The 18,504-nt window shown below is 35.6% G+C and overlaps 1 long non-coding RNA gene across 3 annotated transcripts; it reads right to left on the reverse strand.

Annotated features, from left to right (window-relative positions):
• Positions 1-6,246: 6,246 nt before the first annotated feature.
• Positions 6,247-9,279, reverse strand: LOC126626663 (uncharacterized). Of its 3 annotated transcripts, none has more exons than XR_007624759.1 (3): positions 8,659-9,279; positions 8,456-8,566; positions 6,247-6,900 (listed from the first exon to the last, which is right to left on the reverse strand). It is a non-coding gene; the product is annotated as an uncharacterized LOC126626663 (long non-coding RNA). The 3 variants fall into 3 exon arrangements; XR_007624758.1 differs by having other exon boundaries at positions 8,456-8,571; XR_007624760.1 differs by lacking the exon at positions 6,247-6,900 and adding an exon at positions 7,612-7,865.
• Between the last annotated feature and the right edge of the window lie 9,225 nt (positions 9,280-18,504).

The raw sequence follows: 18,504 nt of genomic DNA on the forward strand, positions 1-18,504 counted from the left end.
TTAGAATAAAACGCCAAAAAGAGAAGTCATCTGAATTACTTTATGTATTTTCAATAGGTTGGAGCAACATTAAAAAAACAATTTGGGCCACGTCAGCATTTAGAAATTTTAGAATTAACATTTTTGCTTGGCTACATGGAGGCCTGGCAAACAGATCGTGTTTGTCGTATTCGTGTCGTTTTCGTGTAACACATGTTATCGCATTGCCACATAAATATTACTTCAAAACAATAAAACACATTTGTCGTTTAAGGACTACATCTACACTAAAAAATAACAGCCTAATTAACAAACATTCATACACTACTAGTCTATTACAAAATATTAAATGTGCAAGGATATGCAAAATGAAAGAGTCTTTGTTTTCAAGGTTGTGAAGCATTTCTCAAAAGTTTAAACCTTGTCAATGGAACTCAAAGCTTGCATATTATTCCTTTTACAAAATCCTCAATTTTCATCGATCATTATGACATAAGATTTTGTGGTATCCACTAGTGTAAATACTTTAAATTGAAGATCGAATTCATTCATTGTATTCATATAAGGTCAAGGAGTGTACATGTAAAAAAAATCATCAAAATTGGAGTTAAAATAAGCATTAAATCGTGATTTTTCGTTGACAACCGTTGAAAAGTTTTGTCCCGTTACTTGATCTCTGAATGTTTGTTTTTTGTGATTTTTGGCGTATGCGATCTTGAAACATATACAAACAAGTTTGACGGCTAGTTTCGTCGAATGCGTATCCCATCAAAACAATAGATTCACTAACACTTAAGAGTTTATTCATACTTTCATTAAGTATAACATAAGATTTTGTGGTATCACTAGTGTAAATATTTTAAATTGAAGATCGAATTCATTCATTGTATTCATATAGGGTCAAGGAGTGTAGCTGTAAAAAATCATCAAAATCGGAGTTAAAATAACCAATAAATCGTGATTTTTTGTTGATAACCGTTGAAAAGTTTTGTCATGTTAGTTGTTCTTCGAATGTTTGTTTTTTGCGATTTTTGGCATATGCGATCTTGAAGCATATACAAAAAAGTTTGACGGTTGGATCGTTGAAATTAGTTTCGTAGAATGTGTATCCCATCAAAACGATAGACTCACTAACACTTAGAATTTATTTATACTTACATTAAGTATATCATAAGATTTTGTGGTATCCACCAATGTGAATATTTTAAGTTGAAGATCGAATTCATTCATTGTATTAATATAGGATCAAGAAGTGTAGCTGTAAAAAATCTTCAAAATCGGAGTTAAAATAAAATAACCGTTAAATCGTGATTTTTCGTTTATAACCGTCGAAAAGTTTTGTCTTATTACTTGATCTCTGTATGTTTGTTTTTTGCGATTTTTGGCTATGCGATCTTGAAGCATATACAAACAAGCTTGATGATTGGATCGTTGAAACTAGTTTCGGAGAATGCGTATCCCATCAAAACAATAGATTCACTAACATTTGAGAGTTTATTCGTACTTTCATTAAGTATAACATAAGATTTTGTGGTATCCACTAGTGTAAATATTTTAAATTGAAGATCAAATTAATTCATTGTATTCATATAGGGTCAAGGAGTGTAGCTGTAAAAAAATCATCAAAATCAGAGTTAAAATAATCGTTAAATCGTGATTTTCGTTGATAACCGTCGAAAAGTTTTGTCCCATTACTTGATCTCTGAATGTTTGTTTTTGCGATTTTTGGCATATGCGATCTTGAAGCATATGCAAACAAATTTGACGGTTGGATCGTTGAAACTAGTTTCATAGAATGCGTATCCTATCAAAATGATACATTCACTAATACTAAAGAGTTTATTCATAGAATGCGTATCCTATCAAAATGATACATTCACTAATACTAAAGAGTTTATTCATACTTTTTCATTAAGTATAACATAGGATTTTGTGGTATCTACTAGTGTAAATATTTTAAATTGAAGATCGAGTGCATTCATTGTATTCATATAGGGTCAAGGAGTGTAGTTGTAAAAAATCATCAAATTCGGAGTTAAAATAACCGTTAAATCGTGATTTTTCATTGATAACCGTCGAAAAGTTTTGTCCCGTTACTTGATCTCTGAATGTTGGTTTTTTACAATTTTTGGCGCATGCGATCTTGAAGCATATACAAACAAGTTTGATGGTTGGATTGTTGAAATTAGTTTTATAGAATGCGTATTCCATCAAAACGATAGATTCACTAACACTTAGAGAGTTTATTTATACTTTCATTAAGTATAACATAAGATTTTGTGGTATCCACTAGTGTAAATATTTTAAATTGAAGATCGAATTCATTCATTGTATTCATATAGGGTCAAGGAGTGTAGCTGTAAAAAATCATCAAAATCGGAGTTAAATAATCGTCAAATTATGATTTTTCATTGATAACCGTCGAAAAGTTTTGTCACGTTACTTGATCTTTGAATGTTTGTTTTTTGCAATTTTTGGCTTATGCGATCTCAAAGTATATACAAACATGTTTGACGGTTGGATCGTTGAAACTAGTTTCGTAGAATGCGTATCTCATCAAAACAATAGATTCACTAACACTTAAGAGTTTATTCATACTTTCATTAAGTATAACATAAGATTTGTGGTATCCACTAGTTTAAATATTTTAAATTGAAGATCGAGTTCATTCATTATATTCGTATAGAGTCAAGGAATGTAGCTGTAAAAAATCATCAAAATCGAAGTTAAAATAACTGTTAAATCATGATTTTTCGTTGATAACCGTCGAAAAGTTTTATCCTGTTACTTGATCTCTGAATGTTTGTTTATTGCGATTTTTGTTGATGCGATGTCGAAGCATATACAAACAAGTTTGTGAAGGATTTATTTTGAAAAACATGTTCATTTGAATAACATCTATAGCATGCAATTAACAAATTAAAGGCGGAATCATGCTTGTATGCATTCAAAAACAAAACATTACCCATGAAATTCAAAGCCTAGTAGATTGGTGAACCAATAATCAACTCAAAACAAAGTGAGTTGAAATTAATACCTTTGTAGATTCCTCTTTGCATAAGCAAAGGCTAATCACCCAAAGAGATAGGGCCTTCATTCCTTGCTTCTTAGATCCATGGATTTGGATGGAAGAATAGGTTCTCTAAGTTCCCAAAATTGAGAACCTCTAAGTCTCTTCACCAAGGTTTGATTGTAGAAGAAATGAGTGACCTTGGAGTAGTAGGATTGCTAGATGTACCCTCCAAGGTGTTAGCTTCTTTAGAGAGAAAATGGAGAGACAATTCTCACCCATTTTCACCCAAAATAAACCCTTAATCACATTATGAATATTTTGTTATAAAGTCATTTATATAGTCACTTCTTTAAGTGACCTAAATAACCAAACAACCCTAATTCATCTTCATGGCCGGCCATATAGGGATTTATGGGCTTTTGGGCTTTAATGAATCTTTATTCATTAAATTGTCATACAACTTAAGTTAATGGGCTTGACGTTCGAAGCCCATTGGGCCTTAAGGTCCAAAACTATCCCGAAGTCTTTAACGAACTAATTCGTTTGATTAATTAACATATTAATTAATCCTTGCCATAAATAAATGATTAAACCATTTAATCATTCTTACTCATTTCCGTTTAATCTTCAATCTCTACCTTTTATGGTGTGCGATCCATTAGGTTCCTTTTAGCGAGGCAGTGGGCGATTAAAACCATTTTACATCGATTGTGAATTGAAACAATTTTCAATTCTCCCTTTAGTGGTTATACACGTATAGGGCTTCCACAAACCATGGTTGACGCCTAGCAGCATGTCATGGTTACCCAAGCTAATCAGAAGAGGATAGAGAACCTATTCAGTTCGGGATTACAAATGCAATACGGTCTTTCTCTAATCTAATACTCTTGACCACATTGTTTGGTATGATAGTTTATTTACTCATGTCTACTATCCAATGTGAATCGTTTGCTTATATGATTTCCTTGAATGTGATTTGGAACGCATTCCCCAATCTCATTCATACTCTGGCCCGAGATTCCAAATCATATCATAGAGTATTCTCCCTCAACTGTTTGAAGGTTAGAGATCCCTTGTTGCGCATTTACTTGTCTCCATAGCTAAGTGGCTTAACCCCAACGATGCCGTGACACCCCTAGGGGATGAATTAGACATAATCAAAGATTAAGGACTTAACCACAAGACAATTGTGATGCCTCAGGTCAAAGGACTACTTTGCATTATCCCAACCATGAGTTCTCATGTGACATGGAATATAAGAACTCTTCGTTGATCACGTTCAGTGAACTCATTCTCTTATTGAGCACCTACGTACTTGTCTTGATGTCACACACACCAATGACTCGAGACTAGTCACTCTCCCTGAGAGAAGACACAGTACGTACTGATCTTAACGGACTGTCAATGCCCAATTGGTAATCCTATGATCAGGAACATTTAGGATGTGTCTACGAAAGAATGGTCTCATTAATCTAACTTCATTAGATTGCATTCTCCCAATCACATATTCCTTGGACTTTATCGTTTAAGCATATAACATTTATATGAGACGGCTCAAACAATAATCTTTGCCCTTTATATGTTAAACTAGATTAGTTTAACATTTGAAATGTCCGTAAAGTATCATCATATGATTGGTTTTAGGGCACATTTCCAACAGTTTGACGGTTGGATTGTTAAAATTAGTTTCGTAGAATTCGTATCCCATCAAGTTCAATGGTATATATATATGACACACCCCAACCAGGAAAGTCTCACTAGGACTCCAAATCGAGTTGTGCTGGCCGACACAAGTGGGATTTGTGGGATTTGTCAAGCAAATAAAAGAAAAATAGCACAAGTGAGATTTGTGGGATTTGTCAAGCAATTAAAGTTAGTTCTTGAGCTATTTACTTTTTTTTTTGTGTTTTGTGGGATTTGTCAAGCAAATAAAAGAAAAATAGCACAAGTGGGATTTTAAGTAACAAATTCATCAAAACTGTCTGTGCAAATCAGCTGACTTTGGAAGCAAATTGCGAACAGCTCAGAATGAATTAGAGAATGAGCCTGATATGCTTGGAAAGCTACGGATGTCTATTTTCTGGAGCATTTCGTAGATTTTTAATATCATTTTTCTAGAATACGTTATGGCCGTTTTAACACTGAAAGGTTACCAAGGGGCTGAGCAGTTTGTAACTGCAATGAAAGCAATAAACCCAATAAATCTAGCAGCCAAAACTGATGCAGCCAAGAACAAGTCAGCTAACACTTATTCAAATATAAAAGGGAATGGAATTGAAGATGAGGATTAAGAGGGAGTAATTAGCATAAAGGCTACCTAAATAATTACAATTGTTTTACAATTTCCTCTCACTTATTGTCATCACTAAATGGCTATTAGTGGGTGAGTTAAGGAGAAGAAAATGATGCAGCAAGAATTGGTTTAAAAGCAGCGTTGGGGAAGGAAGGAGAGAGGAGGATGCCTCAGTTGATTTCTTTCGGTTCTATCTTCTCAAACTCATGTCTATCTTTTGTTTTTATAAGGGTCATTCCCGTAGAAGATTATTTTATCTAATTACTTAAAATGTCACAAAAACTGGTTGCTGTCCCTACTAACCAGCCACCGAAAAATAATTATTAGACCAACTTACACTTATCTAAATTCTACAAAATGTTATATGAAGACACTAGACACATAGAGCTACACTTATACAAATTTGTGGGATTTTTGGAGTTGATTTGCTATTTAAATTAAATTGAACAAAAACAGGACAGAAATAGATTTTAGGTAGTTCACAAATTAAGAAAAACGAGTTAGGGGAATTGCTATCCACCACCAAATAATCATGCAAACATGTTATGTTTCATTCAAATTCCTTTTATTTCCGGATGAAGATGCTCAAGTTGGCTCAATGTTATAACTCAACCTATTACTCTTTCTTATGTAGTATGTTAAGAGAATAGCGTTTTCAACTTAACTTAGTCCCTAGCATGCAATCTAGAATAGCGTGTTCGTAGATTTAACAAGTAGAAATCATTAAGAACGAAAAGAGTTTGAGTCATCACAAGGCATCGTAAGTACTGGCGTTATCTTACTTATCCTAGAAATTGGTTCACATGTTAATCGCAATTAACAAGTACTACTCCAGAACATATGTAGGTCCTCATTCAACAAGAGCAGACACACACATATTCATAGCATTAGAATCCTAGATATGTTTACTAAGTATGCATCCACAGAAAACAAATAAAGAATTCATCAATGAGACAAGTAGTGAAACAATTTTCATCCATTCATAAAAGTAATTCAAATGAAATGTCATAACAAACTTGCAATCATATTCGGGGCTTCAAAACAGCCCCTAACTACTAAAAACTTAGTTACACACAATCCTTAAGTAAAAGCAAAAGATAGACATGAGTTTGAGAAGATAGAACCGAAAGAAATCGACCGAGGCATCCTCCTCTCTCCTTCCTTCCCCAACGCTGCTTTTAAACCAATTCTTGTTTCATCATTTTCTTCTCCTTAACTCACCCACTAATAGCCATTTAGTGATGACAATAAGTGAGAGGAAATTGTTAAAACAATTGTAACTTTTTAGGTAGCCTTTATGCCAATTACTCCCTCTTAATCCTCATCTTCAATTCCATTCCCTTTTATATTTGAATAAGTGTCAGCTGACTTGTTCTTGGCTGCATCAGTTTTGGCTGCTAGATTTATTGGGTATATTGCTTTCATTGCAGTTACAAACTGCTCAGCCTCTTGGTAACCTTTCAATGTTAAAACGGCCATAACTTCTTCTAGAAAAATGATATTAACAATCTGCGAAATGCTCCAGAAAATAGACATCCGTAGCTTTCCAAGTATGTAAGGCTCATTCTCTAATTCATTCTGAGCTTTTCGAAATTTGCTTCCAAAGTCAGCTGATCTGCACAGGCAGTTTTGATGAATTTGTTACTTAAAATCCCACTTGTGCTATTTTTCTTTTATTTGCTTGACAAATCCCACAAAACACAAAAACAAAGTAAATAGCTCAAGAATATAAGGAACTAACTAAGAAAAGACAAGTGAATTTGATGTAAAATATATATAAATATGAGCTTATCAATTTTCCAGAATCCTTGTTTATACGTAAGCACATCTACTAAACTTGGAAGGGCGAAAAACAAAGTTGAGTAGATCAGCAAAACAACGTTTTGTAGAAACCTTTATTTTCGAATATACTAACCCTTCATCGTAAAACAGGTATAGTTTCCTTAAAACATACTACATAAGTATGTAAACAATAATACAATAGCATTATAACCAGAAATATGCCAAGTCATGATATATAAATGCCACAGCAATGAAATCATGTGATAATCAAGTATAGCTAAGTGCTCATCCATCTAAGCTGACACACGAGTTCGAATAGATAATTTCTCACATGAACAGGACTAGTTGTAATCAATACGCGCTAGTATTATGATCACATGAAGATTGGTGCAGAAGCACATCACATACAAGTCAGATTGCCTAATGCAAGCTACCCGACATGACTGGCACCTAACTTGGATCCAAGGAGAGCGAATGGTGCAATGTGAACATACACGTGAAGGACTGGCCCTAGCCCTGGGGCGAGTACTAACACCAGTGCAGCAAGATGAGCATGTATAGATATATATATATATGAATGTCATGACAGTAATATCCCAACCATATAACATCATTTATCACATTTAATATCACAATAACGAATACTTGGCAATATTAGCGTAAAAGTGAAGTAACTACGCATTTAGGAAAACTATCAATATGTATAGGTATAAAATAAACTGCCCACTCACAGATACGCAGTCGAAACGAAGCCTCCTAGCCTTGCTTGACCTCGTACGTCCTCGGGATACGTTTCCCCTATATGTGAAATTACTTATTAACTTAGTTTAATAACACATACACGGAAACTTAAATAAAACCTCCGTAGATTGCTCAAACATAGGGTTTGAATACATGAAATCAATCTACTTGACGTCAAAGCTGCACAAATTGACAGAAGGTCAATCAGAGGCCGGATGCAGCGTCACAAGTGGCTGCACTAGTAGCCATGCGCTGCACCCGCCGATGACCCACGTGAGCCCAAACGTGCCCACGCACCTGCGAGTACAGCTGTACTCGCCTTTTTCACGAATTCCTGCGTTTTGCAGGTTAAAGGTCTACCTTCCAGAGCTCCTAACAAGCTCGATTCTCAACCAAAATCTATGATTCGAAAGCCATTTTGAAGGTAGGAATGTAAGGAACAAAACCACCTCAAAACAAAGCCAAGATAAGGTCTGTGGTGGTTGGAAAAATGGCCTGAAAGTGGCCAAATGACCACGGTTCCTAGTTCTTAGAAATCTGGGAAGTTTCATCCCAACTTTCAAAGCTAATAACTAGCTTGAATCACCACCAGAATCGATGATACAAAACCCCATTTGAAGCTAGAAATGTAGGGAATAGATTCATACCTACTAGAAGTCTAAACGTTGACGGTGTTGATCGAAAATCTGGTCTAAAAATGGCCAAATGGCCACGGACCCTTGGCTGGAAAACTGAGCAATCTCCCATCCTCGAGCTTTCTGTGCTAAAACGTTCATTAAAAACATGTACATGAGATCAATACTAACCCATAGGAATGAAATGAAGGTTTTTAGGATTTCACGGGGCTTACCTAAGCCGTGAACGGTGAGAACTCATCGAAATAGCTTGAGAACCATGATGGTTCCAAGGTGCAGGGAAGGAGAAAGGAGGAGGGACCTCTGCTAGGTCTGGTTTGGAGAATGAGGGCTCTCAATGGTAGTGAGGCCACAAGAGAATGAACCACACGGTGATGGTGGTTCGGCGTGCCTGTGTGTATGTATGTATGTTGCAGAGAAGAAGATAGAGCTTTTGGGGAGAGAGAAAATAGAGAGACTGAGGTTGAGTGTTCTGATTGGAGAACAACACTGAGGGATAGTGTTTCTGATTAGGTGCAAGGTTGAGGGCAAAGTTGTGATTGGTGGTGAATGGATGAGAGGGATTTGAGGAAAAGATGAAATTTGATTGGTTGGGTGTAGGGAGACATGGATCCCCTTTTTAAGGAATGGGATTGGATTTTTAGATTTTGTACAATTTTCAATGTACAAAATCTGTCTCTTTATAGTGTTCCAAGCACTGAATAATTTGTACGCATGTGTACAAAATACCTCTAACTAACGTACTTTAACAGAGCGTAACTTTCTCATTACAGATCCGATTCGAGTCTAACACACGCTCACACGTTCGTTGCGATGAGTACTAATTACGTACGAAATCAGAAGAATGAAACTGAAAGCCGAAAACCACGTCCACGTCAGAATCCACTTTTGTCCAAGAAGGGTAAAATCGTCAAAACACACCAATGACAAAGAAATTTCAGTGAAAAGTAGGGACGGGTCGTCACATATATTTATTAAGTAGATTTAAATTTATTTATTTTGTACGTATAACACTTAAGAAATTGAATGATATGTATATTTATGCCAATCCAATGGTCACTAATTTTTAATATTTAATTTAATATATATATATAATTATTATAGTTTTTAGGGGTATAAAATTGTTAAATTAATATATATAATATTTTTTTAGGGTTATAAAATTATAAAATTAATATTTTGCTTATCGTGTATCGTGTTACCTACGTGTATACCTGAACCAACCCGTTATCTTAACAAGTGCTTATCGGGTATCCGATAACGACCCGATTCGTTATCGTGTCAACCCGAACACCTCTTAATTTCGTGTCGTGTCGTGTCGTGTCGAATTATCGGGTCGTGTCAGAAATTGCCACCCTTAGCTACATGAGTGTATTTAAAAAAAAAATAAACAGATAAACAACTAACAATACGAACCAACTAGCCATAAAAGATTATCCTTCATCGTCTTTTTATCACCATTTTCCATGTTACACATAACTGGTTCATCCTCTGCAAGCATGGTACCAAGTGTTCCAAACCCATCTCTCTACCCTTCTTGCCTTGCACTTGCTCACCATGCTTGCTCCCTTGTTCATATACTACACTCAAGGCCCGTAGAAATTCTGCCGTGACGTAGCTAAGTCATACTTTTCAGTCTAACCTCCCGGCTACGACTACGCAGATCTTCTACATGAGGTTTGATCACCACGAGATAAAATGAATATGTCAGTAACATAATAGCTTTCAATCTTCTATCCAAAAATATGTTATTATTTTTTTCGCATAAATAACACTTTAATCCATGAGTCAAAACTTTCCAGCCGATGTGGTTATAAGTGTTGGTTAACGTAAATGTTTGAGATATATCTCTCCCTAACGAAGCTTAGACATTTTTTTCTCTTTAACTACACTGGTGTTGGTTGTTCTAGATATTTTTCCCCTTAGTTAAGCTGATTTTTCTTCAAAAACAAAAAAAAAAAACACACACACACAAAAGACTTCAAAAAATTGACTAATGAAAATGGAACAACTAAAGTTAGAAGAATTCAAGCAGAAAAGAAAACAAAGAACTAAATTAAAACGTAAAAATATACCTTGTCGTGGAACACGGTCTTGAGCTTGAATTCTCCCATGCCACCCATTTTTGTAAGGAAATAATTTTTTTTTTTTTAGTAAATTTAATTGTCTCTCAAGCTCCTCTTCCCATGTTCCTTTACTTTCTTCATTCCTCCCCACCCTTTTTTTTTTTTCTGGTCCCCTGAAAATCTAAAAGCTTTAAATTGATAACCATGACCAAGAAAATTGTATTATGTACTCCCGCAATATGAAACAAAGATGTGTACAAGAGTATTTATATAAACTGTGGGTGGCAAAACTGAGAAATGAATTGAAGTTTGTTAAAGTACCGACAAATATATTACTGGTGGCACGTGAAAAAACAGAGAAACTGCATGTAGCTAAGAAAAATGCTAAGGATATCAAGTTTTTAGACCATATTTTATGAACTACATGATGTGATGGTTGATGGTTTAATTATATATATATATATATATATATATATATATATATATATATATATTAGGGTTTTTATCACAAATGATCCCTGAAATTGACTCACACAATCAAGATGGTCCCTGAAATTGAAAATCAATCATTGTAGTCCCTGAAAATGGTTGTTGCAAATCAATGTGGTCCTTCCGTCATAATTCCGTTAAAATTTATATTAAGTGATGATGTGGCATATAAATGAATCCCACAAATTTAATTTAATATTATTATGTGAATAAAAAATATTTAAATAATAAAAATAATTGTTATTTTTTTATAATTAAAATATTTATAAAAAAAAGAAGGAGATCATTGAACACTGTTCATCATCTTCTTCCCCTCCTATTCGCAGAAATGATGAAATTGGAAGGAGAAATCCCAAGCTCCTAGTTCGACCATCCGCGTTCGCTTTCGAAGCCATTTAACACCTGAAATAATTCCCACACTAACTAATTGCCACAGAAAACGAAATCCAAAAAATGCAAATACTCTCTAATTACAATAAAAAGCACAAAACTTGAGTTTTTTGTGTCCCAAATGAGATCCAACAAAGATTGGAGCTTTACTGTGCTGAGGTTCAGATTAAATTTATCAAACACCAAGGATCAATCTCTGATTAACGCAAAAGGAAAAAAGCGAGCAGAGGATCGAGATCTATCCAATGTATCAAAGGAAAAAGAGGGGGAAAAGCAAAAGAAAATAAAGAAAATCTTCACTTTTTTTCTCTGTTCGAATGATGAAGGTGAGAAATTGATATTATGAGAGAGAGAGAGAGAGAGAGAGAGAGAGAGAGAGAGAGAGAAAGTGGAGGTGGAGGATTCACTGGTAGCGATGGAGACTCGACGCAAAGCCTTTGAAAAAAACTCAAAGAGCTTTAAAATCTAGTGACTGAGGGCGATGAGATCCTTTTCTGAATTGTGGATTTATGAGTTTGTTGTGACTTTCATATGGGACTAGATTTTCTCCTTCCAATTTCATCATTTCTGTGAATAGGAGGGGAAGAAGATGATGAACAGTGTTCAATCATCTACTTTTTTCTATTAAGATTATAAAAAATAACAATTGTTTTTTATCATTTAAATATTTTTTTATTCACATAATAATATTTAATTAAATTTTGGGACCCATTTATGTGCCACATCAGCACTTAACAAAAATTTTAATGGAATTGTGACGGAAGGACCACATTGATTTGCAACAACCATTTTCAGGGATTACATTGATTGATTTTCAATTTCAGGGACCATCTTGATTGGGTGAGTCAATTTCAAGGATCATTTGTGATAAAAACCTTTTTTTTTTTATAATTTAAAGAAAGAATCTAACCATCAACAACCACATTATGTAGTATATAAAATATAGTTCAAATGAATTCTCACTCTAACTGCACCATAAAGCTAACTAATAAACAAATATATCACTATCAAGTGAAGACCACAGAAACTGCAAATAACATACAAAATCCAATTGAAACGGATATGACACATATCGTAATGATTCTGACATTTCATGTGATAGAATCTTATATATTTTCTTTAAAAAGAGCTCTAGAAATTAAATACTATTGAATTTAACTAGTATAAATCCTTTTCATAATATATTGTTGCAGTTTTATTAGATTAGGAATGTGATTGTGTAAATCCTAGTATATCTTAAAATATCTCTTATATTCCTATTAGAAGTAGATTACCTATTAAATGTTGTAATCCTAAAGGGTAAGAAATTAACCTTCCCTACTACTATAAATAAAGGTACAATGGAATGAAATAACACACACCCGCAATTACACATCTCTCGCTATATGCCGCACCTCTCTCGTCATATGGCCTCCATAATTGTTCAGTAAATTATGCCTACAACACGTTATCAGCACACTCTTGACGTTGTGCTAACAAAAGAATTTATTCTTCAACCAAGGGAGTATTACGTTTTAATCATTCTTCTTATAATTAATTGATTATTTTATTGAATTGATCAACATGCTATTGATTCAATTTAATTTTTCTTTGTTGAACGTGATACAACGTATTGGAGATGCAATTCTTGCTTTATGAGAATGATCTTCTACAAATTCAAAGGCTCTTGTTGTTTTCTGCCAATCAGGTACGCTTAAAATAAAGTAAGATATTTGCAACGATCATGAAGCATGAAAACATTCCCCATGATGCATGAACCCCCTATGTTTATATTTTCCTTCCAATATATATATTGTGACAGCTTGTCCCTAAAAATTATGGTTTTTGTAATTTTAAAAGTGTGAATTTACGAAAATGCCCTAGAGGTGAAGGTGTGGACTTTCATTGACCAATGTGTAGTGAGACATACTAAATATTCTTTTACCTTATTCCTGAAGTACTCAACGATATGATTAATTAAGCGCAAGCAGAAGTGAATTTGGAATTACGAACCGAAAATATTTTGAAGAAATAACTATTCTATTTATATTATATTAATGTATGCTAAATTAGGAGGACATGTGTGTGTGTGTGTGAGTGTGTGTGTGTGTGTGTGTGTGTGTGTGTGTGTGTATGTGACGGAAAGGGGGAAGAAAAAGGAAATGAATGGGGGGAGAAGAAGAAAGGAGGAGAAGGGAAAGGCTGTTTCCCAATCAGGAAGAGAAAAGAAGTGAGGGACCAACCAGAGAAGAAAGCAAGGAGGTATGAAAGTTACTCTACTCATTAAGATCTTCATTCCTCTAAATTTTGGTAATTTTTTGAAATAGTTGGATTTTCTGGCGAGTCGGTGCGGCCGACAGCCACCTGCGGCGGCACGTGCGGCGACGCATGGCTAGGAGACTGTTGATGCTACTTTTAAGCTAAATTAAATGCCCTAAATTCAGTTTTGATATCTGAATGTCATAGGTTGATCGTTTGAATCAAATTTTGTTACAATACTTGGTTTGGCCAAAATATGAATTGACGATCCGACTGTTGGATTGTCACCAAACTTGGATACATTATAATGCGTAATATTTAAGGATCATAGGAATTTACGGATCAGGAATCCGAAGTACGGATCTTCCCGAATTGGATTTGTAAGTTCGTAAAATAAATGTTAACCACCACTTGGTTTTGGGTAATTGGCGGAGATCCGACTGTTGGATCTTAATGAAATTTTAGTATGTTATTCTAGAAGCATAATGTGAATCTTTGGAGGTTGCAGATTGGAAATCTGAGATACGGATCTTCTGGATCAAGTTTTGTAGGGTTGTTGACCCAACCGTCGATCGACGGTTGACTTGTGGTCAATGGGTCTCAAACTATTTTAGAATGTCCTTGAGGATGTGCCATATGTGAATTACGTATTCTATTGATAAGAGTTCTGAGATGTGATTCTATAATTGGTCACAGACGGCAATCGCTCGGGACGCCTTGATGTGCGTGCTAGAGAATCATAGTGTGGACTCCAGATGAGTGGGCCTTTTTCTTTTTGTCATGTGTATATAATTGATAGTTCCACAAACGCTTCTAAATTGATTTGTGCATGTTACCTACAAATAATTACTGTGAACTATGATTGGCTTGATCCCTGTTTAGGGCACGTAGGTAGTCTAACGAGACGTTGGATGCAGTCATACAATAAATGAGACTAAATAATTAAGACAATAGCCTTGTTTGGGGAATTGAGCAATGTGAAGGAAATTGGTGGAAAATGTGAGACTTAACCTTATGTTTTAGTGGTTAAATGTTGATTATAAATCAATGTGTGAAGAATCGTAACATTGAAGTGAAAAATAGTTAGTAATGATAGTTTATTAAGCTAGTGTTTAGTTAGGCTTATTACCGATAATTATTTCCGAAGGTAATTAGTTCGGGAGTGGGGCAATACAGCTTATGCATTTTATGCCATTTGTATATATGTTTTTATGTTTGGAAGTATTAGGATATGGTTGAATTTCAGATTTACATCCTGGTATATTCACATGTATGTTACTTGCACATAATTAAAGGTGAACGCTCTGAAGTGCAAAGGTGAACGCAAGACACGCAGTTAAGTTCAGGTGAGTTTATGGTATTAATTGAAATGATGGAGTTATGGCATGACTACATTTATGCTTTAGGCAACTTCGACCTTGTCGTACAAGTTGCCCATGAGTCGTACACGTTATATCAGATGTAGTTAGAGCTCATAAACCTGCACCCCGATGTTAGTTTTCCCGTCTGTGGCCAGGGCACAATCCTTCACGTGATGTTCACCTTCTGCACCTTACGCTCACCTTGGATCCAAGGTAGGTGCACAATTCTATCATACAGACCACTTTAAGTGGTTCTGACTCATGTGCAGGTATACTTATTGAGCTATGGATAAGTCGTACAGGTCATTGGAAGTGACTCTGACTTATGAGCTAGCATATATGATGAGATGCTAACATATATGATGAGATATGCTATGAGCTAACATATATGATGAGATATGTTATTAGCTAGCATATATGATGAGATATGTTATGTGCTAGCATATATGATAAGATATGTTATGAGCTAGCATATATGATGAGATATGTGATGAGCTAGCATATATGACGAGATATGTTATGAACTAGCATATGTGATGAGATATGGATAAGTCGTACAGATCACTAGAGGTGACTCCGACTTATGAGCTAGCCTTGATTGATGAGATATGGATAAGTCGTACAGGTCACGTGAGGTGACTCCGGCTAGCATGTGATGACATATTGATTCAAGCGTACACGATAGGTAGATCCGGCTAACATGCCATTTCATATTGGTTTATTTCACCTGGGTTACTTATTCTTGTTGAGATATTGGACGTGGCATAACTGTAAGACTATTATTTTGGTTATGATTTTGATTTATAGTCACGCCTGTTATTTTCTGGGAAATTATGCAGGTATTACGGCGATGGGCTACTACCTTTGGTGGTTGGAATTGGTTTGAAAAGTTTTGTTTCACTCACTCACATTTTCTATTTTTGTACCCCTTCAGATTCTAGCAGCAGAGTTCTGTATCGACGAGGATTCGTGGCACTTTTTAGCATGTATGTCTTTTTATGGTAGTATAATTATTATCTCACCTTACTGTACTATACCTATGCTCTGTATCACACGTGAAATTTGTCCAGATGTCGGCCAGCACGGCCCGATTCAGGGTCCTAGTGAACATTCTGGGTCGGGGTGTGTCATATATTGTATATGTTTATATATTTTGTCAATATATATATATATATATATATATATATATATTTGTTTCATGCATTACGCAATTTTTGCTATGTGGAATAGTCAAAGAATCGAAATTAAATAGAAGTATGATTTTTTTTTTTTTTTTGGGTTCTGAAAACCCTAGAAATCGAAAAAGAAAAAAAAAGGAAACCGAAATTCGCAACCAAGCTGTGGCTGGAAGCCACGACTCAGCCAAGCCGCGCTATTATTGAATCGTTGCCCAGAAAATCCCAAATTGCAAAACGACACCGTTTTGCACGTTGTCTCCTTGGTTGGACCTACGATCACTTGAAGCCAAGGCTCTCTGACCCTCTTCCACCAATACTGGTGAAAACCGACGACCTACAGTCGTCAAGTTGACAGCTTCTTTATCCCTGATGACCAATTGGACTGAGATTCCAGATTGAATCTCATCGGGCTTTCGACAACCAACTCGCAATTTTCTTCGATTCCGACGTTGAACAAGTCTCCGTCGTGAATTTAAAGGTTCTTGTTGACCCTCGAGTTGTCCTCATCTGAGAACAACACCAATTGTGGCGCCGCCGTTCAGATATACCAACAGTTGCACGCACCAAATGAAGTTGGGGTGCCAGGACCACAAACCAGACCCGTTGGCTTCTAAAGCCCAGATTGGGCATTTAGGTTTTTGAGCCTGTTACCCAGTGGCTCGTCTCTGCCAATCAGCCATTGCTGCTGGGTTTACATCACTTGCAGCCAACACTAGCTCATGCTGGGTTCCACAACCAGCAACATGGCGGTTCATTTTCACATCCCGAGCCCAATTGGGCTTCCCTAATTGATTTGGCTCGGAACCCAGATTGGACTGGGGTTACCCATAGCAGATATAAACCCATTTTTTGGGCTGCTTCCTAAGTAGCCTGCAGTCAACATAATTTTTGTGCATAGGCCTGAATCTCTTAATTACTTTGCTTCTACGATTGACCCTGAATGGTCCCGATCTATTGAATTAATTAAAAATGACCTGCAGTCTATTAATCTGATAATTAATCCAAAATTATTGACCTGAAGATTATTTTTGGACATTAACGATTCAATAATTTATTTCTCTTCTTTGAACCGTTGACTCACTTTCGTAGTCCCGAAGCATTCACACTTGAGTTTCCCAAAAAACTCAAATCCACTGCACTTAGTTATATATTGCATTCTATGTTCTTGCAGGAACCTCTCTTTTTATGAACTAAACATTCATAAACTAAATTGAACCTATAGTTTCAAATTTAGTGCTTTTGAAACCTGAAGTTTTCATAAAACAATACACCCATAAAAACCCGATGTTTTTCATGAAACCATGTCTTAGAACTCAAATGTTCTAACTTTGATGCTTATGGATGATTTATTCCTATAACACCAATCACAATCTTGTTCCCTCTAATTCAGTGGATTGTCGAACCGTCACAAGTTTGATTTTTCTGATTTGGACGTTTCTAATAGAAACCACTTTATGTGGGTTACAAGACGTGAATCTTCACTTGACTATCAAGAAGCCGAGAAACCATTGAAGCCAACAATGGCATAGAAGAGCTGAATAAGCCTTCGCCATGATCGTTATTCGAAGACTTATGCTCAAAGCATTACAAATGGAAATACCTCCCGATCGAGGATTCCTTGGCTCTTTGGCTCGCTCCTACGGATTGTCTAATCATGAAAGACATTACCTGAAGCACACCATGATTACATCCATGAATGAGAACAATTTTGAAGTTTATAAATCCCATCGAATTTTGACTGGAGAATACTTTTCTCGTCCTTCCTTGTTTCTAACTCGCCCCTGAAGCAGTAGTGTAGATAGAAGAAGTTTACCAATTCTCGGATCTGATTACTACCATAAATGTGAGAGAAATGTATGAACCTAGTTCGGCTGGAGTCTACCGAATAGCTCGACCCAGTTCAGTCAAAGCATATTGAATGGTGATGCACTGCTTGTGAGACCCCGTTGTGGAACCAAAAATAATCACAAGGTGACACTTGGATTTTTGGGTAAAAGAGGACAAAAATACCCTTGAGGCATACCGAGATTCCTACGCGCGAGCGGCGGACAATCATCATCAACCAAGTAAAAAATGCTCCAAAAAAGGTAACCAATTCCAATTTATCTCATCCATCCTCATTATAGGTAATTACTTCATAACCTATAAATTATCCCATAAAAATAGAGATTAATTGGCTAATTAATGAATTAATTCATTAATCACCAAATTAATCACCCATTATACCCCAATAAATCACCCCAAAATCACACCAAGGGCCGGCCATTCCCATCCAAAAAGAGCCTATCATATTTTCTACCTTTTCCACCATTTTCCCTTTTTAATTACACTAATTAGCT

The sequence above is a fragment of the Malus sylvestris genome, chromosome 6 (genome assembly GCF_916048215.2).
Source record: "Malus sylvestris chromosome 6, drMalSylv7.2, whole genome shotgun sequence".
Classification (NCBI taxonomy): Eukaryota; Viridiplantae; Streptophyta; class Magnoliopsida; order Rosales; family Rosaceae; genus Malus; species Malus sylvestris.